The sequence below is a fragment of the Ylistrum balloti genome, unplaced genomic scaffold, assembly GCF_031769215.1.
Source record: "Ylistrum balloti isolate Yb309-2 unplaced genomic scaffold, AGI_CSIRO_Ybal_v1 Utg369972, whole genome shotgun sequence".
Lineage (NCBI taxonomy): Eukaryota > Metazoa > Mollusca > Bivalvia > Pectinida > Pectinidae > Ylistrum > Ylistrum balloti.
The window spans coordinates 299746-307385 of NW_026782064.1; positions in this window are offsets into that span (position 1 = coordinate 299746).

Consider the following 7640-nt stretch of genomic DNA (forward strand, 5'->3'; position numbering starts at 1 on the left):
TACTGGGGTCATTATATACAGTGTGATGGATCACTGGGTTTGTTATATACAGTGTGATGGATCACTTGGTTTGTTATATACAGTGTGATGGATTACTGGGGTCATTATATACAGTGTGATGGATAACTGGTGCATGTAGTATACACAGTGTTGGATTACTTAAGGACTACTTTACAGTATGTTGGATTACTGAGGGACTACTTTACAGTATGTTGGATTACTGAGGGACTACTTTACAGTATGTTGGATTACTGATGGATGTACTATACACAGTGTTGGATTACTGAGGGACTACTTTACAGTATGTTGGATTACTGAGGGACTACTTTACAGTATGTTGGATTACTGAGGGACTACTTTACAGTATGTTGGATTACTGATGGATGTACTATACACTGTGTTGGATTACTGAGGGACTACTTTACAGTATGTTGGATTACTGAGGGACTACTTTACAGTATGTTGGATTACTGAGGGACTACTTTACAGTATGTTGGATTACTGAGGGACTATTTTACAGTATGTTGGATTACTGAGGGACTACTTTACAGTATGTTGGATTACTTAGGGACTACTTTACAGTATGTTGGATTACTGAGGGACTACTTTACAGTATGTTGGATTACTGAGGGACTACTTTACAGTATGTTGGATTACTGAGGGACTACTTTACAGTATGTTGGATTACTGAGGGACTACTTTACAGTATGTTGGATTACTGAGGGACTACTTTACAGTATGTTGGATTACTGAGGGACTACTTTACAGTATGTTGGATTACTGAGGGACTACCTTACAGTGAGATGGATTACTGGTGGATGTACTATAGACTGTGCTGGTTCCTGAGGGACTACTTTACAGTATGTTGGATTACTGAGGGACTACTTTACAGTATGTTGGATTACTGAGGGACTACTTTACAGTATGTTGGATTACTGAGGGACTACTTTACAGTATGTTGGATTACTGAGGGACTACTTTACAATATGTTGGATTACTGAGGGACTATTTTACAGTGAGATGGATTACTGGTGGATGTACTATAGACTGTGCTGGTTCCTGAGGGACTACTTTACAGTGTGTTGGATTACTGAGGGACTACTTTACAGTATGTTGGATTACTGAGGGACTACTTTACAGTATGTTGGATTACTGAGGGACTACTTTACAGTATGTTGGATTACTAAGGGACTACTTTACAGTATGTTGGATTACTGATGGATGTACTATACACTGTGTTGGATTACTGAGGGACTACTTTACAGTATGTTGGATTACTGAGGGACTACTTTACAATATGTTGGATTACTTAAGGACTACTTTACAGTATGTTGGATTACTGTGGGACTATTTTACAGTATGTTGGATTACTGAGGGACTACTTTACAGTATGTTGGATTACTGAGGGACTACTTTACAGTATGTTGGATTACTGAGGGACTACTTTACAGTGTGTTGGATTACTGTGGGACTACTTTACAGTATATTGGATTACTGGTGGATGTACTATAGACTACTGATTACCGAGGGTCTGAATTCAATGACATGCTATATTTTCGTCGTTAAGTAATACTGAGTAATATAGAATCATTGAACATTATTCTACATACAGAATGTCGATCACTTGATCACTTATCTGTCCACAGCCAGACAGACTCAAATACAACATTATTGGCCGTAATGATGAAAACAAGCTCTGTCAAAGCTGCTTTTTTCTAGGAATTCTGTTATACTCTAGGAGGACGGAACAAAATCGCCAGACATAGACACCTTGAGAATATAATATATGGAGGAAATCTCTGTCCGTTTCTTTACTTGGGTGAAAAGACATACCCTGTTGGATTTTGATTCGAGTGATTGGTACAATCAAAAAAAGAAGACAGATAAGATAAACGCCCGAAAAAAATTAATTATGGTAAATTTATCTATCGAAGAAGTCCCTCCTCATTATACCTGATGTATAGGAGTTTAGTATTTTCCTTGCATCACATTGTCCATTTGTACCTTGTGTAGATTTACCTCTCTTTTTGCTGCCAGCATTTTTGTCGTGATTCCTATTTGTTTAGAATTCGTCTCATGATTTCTTCTCTTGTCTTTTTTTTTTCTCTTTTAATTCCTGTCATATTTTTCCAAAATGATTTATTACTACAAACTATTATTTGATCACACTTGAGAAATTTTGTTATGCACCTGTCGTAGAGGAGAGAATAACTTTCTCAGCTTTATAGTTAAATAGCCAAACACTCAGGAGTGTTAGTCAACAAAAGATCACAGCGTGGGTCTAGGCGTCCACCATTGTTTGATCATTCTTTCATTTTTGTTTGTTCCTTTGCCTTTTCTCTAATTGTATGAAATCTACAAATTCCTCGTAAGAAATAGTGATGATAATATTGAACAGTCAAATCGAAGATGGCCGCCTTTCAGCCATTTTACTTTTCTGATTGAATGTACCGAAATAGGGTGGAAATGGTCACAACCTTGCGTGCCACAGGGACTTGAACACGAATTTTCGACACATGACCATATTTATGTATTATATAGTTAATTAGAGTCGGAAACTCGTGCCAAGTCCATGTGTTACGTGTCATACCTCCATCTTTTATTGCGGGCAGGGGAGGGGGCACATTGTATGCAAAATAGTTACCTGACTGAATCACAAGATTGAATAAAAAGTTTAAGACCATTGTCAACATCACTTCTGCATTTGAAGACAAGTCTCTTCCAAAAAAAGGCCTATTGTGTTAGAACGTGAACTGACTAAAGAATCCGATATTTGAACTTTTTAATGCATGTTGGTAGATTAGCAGTATAATACCGCACTAATCCAACACGTAGATTCTTAAAATAATCAACACACTTAACCAGTAATATCATTTCTATTATTCCGCGCTTTTCCCAAGTAAATTGCCAGTGAGTTTTTATCTCAGATTTATGATAAAGCAAGGAATTAATCCGACAATACATGTTGTCTATATTTTAACTGAGGTTAATATCAATTAGCTTTATGATAAGGATGTTATTAAATAGGATTAAACTAGACGTCACATGTAATCATCTGTAGAAATATTCACCCCCTCCAAGCTGATCGTCATGACTCGGAGGCAAAGGCGGGTTTGTCGGCAGATGATTGTCTTAGCGATTTGAGACTTCTCTTAAACAGTTGAACTACCAACACCATGAAGACATGCTAAGAAACGAAGCGTATTCCATATTCGTTTTACATCTAGGACTTTTCGGAAATAGTGTGTTTATATTGTGTCTGCCCATTAATCACCTGAAATTGACCTACCCCGGAGAAGGGTAATGTTCTTCAACAACGTGGTTAGTTCGATAATGAAAATTCCACAGCAGGGTTCCCGTGTCTTGTGATAACACTGGTAAGCGACTGACGCTGTACATTCTGTATATAACTCAAATCTCAAATCCCAGCAGATCATTAGCAAGAAAGCAGAGCTCCATTGTTTGCCAGCGACTTCAAAGAGTGTGTGGGCACGAGATTTTCCGTGATATTTGTGTCGTAGTAGATGGGATTATTTTGTTTAAAAATAACTTAATTCTACAACGAAGCACGTCTTTTCTACTGGGAATTCATTCTTAATATTCTACGTGATATGTTTATTGGTTATTTTGCTATAACTTGATGAAAATCAGTCACCAGTTTTTAAATTCCTAATCCAATATATTGCCGTTAGAAACAATTATTAACGCTCAGATTCAACAGGAAAAGAAATGTATCTTGTTCATAAAAAATAGTTATCATCTATATTGTATAAATGAGATTCTACTCAGGCGATCTAGGTTCGATTGCCAATATATGGCATTGTTACAGAATACAGAGTAATGCTGTTTTTCGTTACTTTAAATTTTCCGTGTTTTGCCAAAACTTCGTGGCATATCAGATCTAAGTAAATTTATGAATATTCTGGTTTCTTTATTGCCACCGATGATGTAAACTGGTTTGTGTTTGGAACAGACATCATAGACCACATGACATTTTACCTACCTATTTTTGTATGTTAGTTAAAAATTTCTTCCGTGTTACCACCGACTTTTGTTGACATTGTGGATTATAAACACACATTTTTTACCATTTCATTGTCATCTTCAAAAATAAAGAGTTCTGCTTGTGATAAACTGACATGTACACAATACAATCAAAGACTCGGCAGACCTCACTTTGGTGATTATGTAAGTTAACCTATTTATCGTACATCTCTATCTATGATTTCTTTGATAAACAAATAAAAAAGAGTCGCACGTAACATAGTGATATAATTAGCAAACATTGATTATAACACCGCTCCTCTCTGTAGTATTCAAACTACATGTTCCAGACAAACACCGTAATTCATATAACGACATCATCAAATGACTAACCGTACCGAGAACAGCTATTTCTACTGCCTCGCCTTGGATACATTCTGATTCCCCAGAGTTACTTCCCTTCTCTATGATGATAAGCCCTCGGCGGATGAGGGCTGGGAATGCCTTGGATAGTGTTGTACCAATAATTTCTTTTAAAAACCTTACACGCAGCACTGACTACTTAATAAAAGATATACAAACACATGTTGTGTGCCTATTCTGAAGTTGTTTCTTGTAAGCTGTGTTGATGCTACTGTCCCTATAACATAGGTCATACACGCTCTTTGTGGACCCATTCTAAAACCGTCTTTTAGCACCACCTTTGCTAAGCATACATGCACATTATATACCGCTAGTGTCTGGTATCTCCATCGTACCGTATCACGCAAACTTACCTCATTACGTTTACCTCGTTCAAAAGTCCTCCCGGTATATCAAAGTGCTACATTGTATTTCCAGTACTGAAAGGCTCGGACCGCCATATTTTCATGTGTGTATAATAGTGCACGATGGTCGAAAATCGCGGGGTAATATTGCACTCACTTAACATTAAATGCTTTAAATTGCTTTATTCTAATACACAGGTTCTAGCCAGTGCTTTTCCGTATGGTTGGCTTCCACTTGTACATTAGGCGTTTCCTTTCGTGTCTACAACTAAAGGAATACTATTAAGACCAAACTAGATCTGTTTAACCTACAACAATACTTACTTGTCTCTGTTTCCCCCGGATTTTTTTTTCCAGTTTTGAATTTACCTCTAGTCAAGCGTTGCCTTATTACCCTGGCAGTTTCGAAGACGTTAAACCACGTAAAACAAAACATATACACAAGAAAGTAATATATATGAACATGACCATAATCCAAACTAAAATTCAATAAAACTACAGCAAGATATAGCAAAAGAAAAATTTATACAGAGTCATCTGAAATTTGCAAGGAGAATAAGACCAGGTGTTCCGAAAGAGCAAGCGTCTTCAGGTTCATTGACAATATTCGTCATGTCAATCCAAGTCCGTGAGAACAAGGTATACAAAACAGAACTAACAGGCAAACGAACACGTCAAGCTTTTCATAGCACAAAGAAATAAAGATATTTCTCAATGAGATCACTATGACGACCGCAAAACTTCCCCATAATGTTCATCTGCACCTCTTGAAACCATTTGATATGGCTTTGTCAGTTGACATCTTGCACGAAAATCGTGATAATGGGAACAGGCCCTTGAATATCGAATTAACTGCAACATAGCTTGTAAATGAAGGGAGTTGGTTTCCAGTGATGGAAAATACACAATCAGGAAAATGAAACCATGACGTTGATCATACAGGTTAGCGGAAAGCTGTCAATGTTGGCTTCGTTGTAGGAAAAGATCGAGATAATCGGCTGATGTAAGTCTGTCTTGTCTTTGATTGCCAATTCTGGTGGACGTGGTCAATAAATATGCTGTTATTTAAAGACAATACATCATCAATATATCTGAAGGTAATTATGACCTACTATGTTTATAAAGTACTTATTAACCATTAAATCATAACCATCATCAGTGTTCGGTGTCAATGTTCTATCTACCACATCGGTTCGTGGTTCCCTGTATTTCATTCGCATTGCATTCTCGTTACCACCAGGTTTATGCTGACTTTCGCTGTCTTCGTATGTGGCAAAATCGAAGGCCAAAGCAAAGTAATTTGATTGGTCTAGAGCGGATTTCAAAAGAAAAAAAACCCAGACCAATCACAGACTGATACGCTTCTTTGCTTCTTTGAAGATTACGAAGGAGCGACACCCAACCTCAAAGCCATTACAATATATCGTTATGCGACCTCGAGATTCGTTTGCTGTACATCAAAGAATCAACTTCTCGTCCTCTCCATGAAATGTCCCAAGGGTGCAGAGAGCGAAAACAAGCATAATCCCTGGAGAATCGAGGGTGATGGAACTGAGGTCAGCAATTTTAAACACATGGGACATGATTATTCTTTCGCGACAGTCTATGTTAACATGGATCTAATCTGATATATACTAATTCGCATGACATAAGGAACTGCCTCTCCTCTGCCACTTCCGGTAAAAGTGTCAGTACTTGACCTTCGACATCATGACCGCGTTCAATTACAGTTTTTTAACAGTTAATTCATATTTTATTTATCACATGAAGTGAATTATTATTTTTGTGTATATGTAACTGAAGTAATATACCCTAGATCGTTTTTCATTGGTTAATTGTGTAATATTGAAAATGACGTCACCGCATGAATTGAAAATGGCTGCCTCCGTTTGATTTTGTCTTCCACATCTCATTTTCAACCCATTCAAAATGTAACTTTTCTTATTTTTATGATAAAAAGTACAATGTATCTTAAATTTGATATCAATTCATAGGAGATTTTATGAAACTCATCCTGAAATTTTCTTTTTTGTTTGGAAAGGCTCACAAAAATAAAACCATTTGTGACCCGTTTCATAGAATCTCATTGAAATGAAAAAGCATTTATGATCTGAGGGATATTTTTGGACGGAAATATAAAAATAAAATAGAAAAATTACTCTGTTCATATGCTTCATTAGGATTTCATGGATACAAAAACCTTTTACCGGCATTCAAGCGGTAAATATCAAAATAATAGTTATAAACATTTTTTCATTCTTACAGAAATTATTACGAACACCAACAAAATCCGAACATCCGTCTGCAACTATTGGGTCTCCCTATAGAGAGAAATTCTATACAAATGAGCATTTTGAGAAGGCACAAGTTCTTGTATAATGTCTCATCATACCGGAAGGTCACATGTAGTATCAAGACGCGGAAAGCATAGTAATTTCCGGACATTTTTCAAATAGTGGCAGCCGGCGACTTCATTAGAAGTTGACAATGATCCTCATCAAATCAACGGATTAATTGCTATTATCACCAATTATTATTGTTCTGCACAGGATTATACGAGAGAGCTTTGTTTGATTTGTATTCAATACATATTTCTTATCGTAGCTTGTCTCTTGTTTATAAACCGTTTCTAGACCGGCAATCTCCGGTGTGACGTTCTTGTTATTGTATATGATATCGCAGTTATATAACCTTGAACTTTATATTAATGAATGCATTGTATCACGTTTCGATCAGGAGTATCCGGAGGTCATTGATCCATTCCGGTATTGATACGGAGTGTGAACCCATTTCTGCAGAGCATTAGGTGATATCAACACCGAAGTTACATATGTATTGATAATAACTGGATTGTGTTATGTACAAAAATGATAATATCCGGATAGTGGG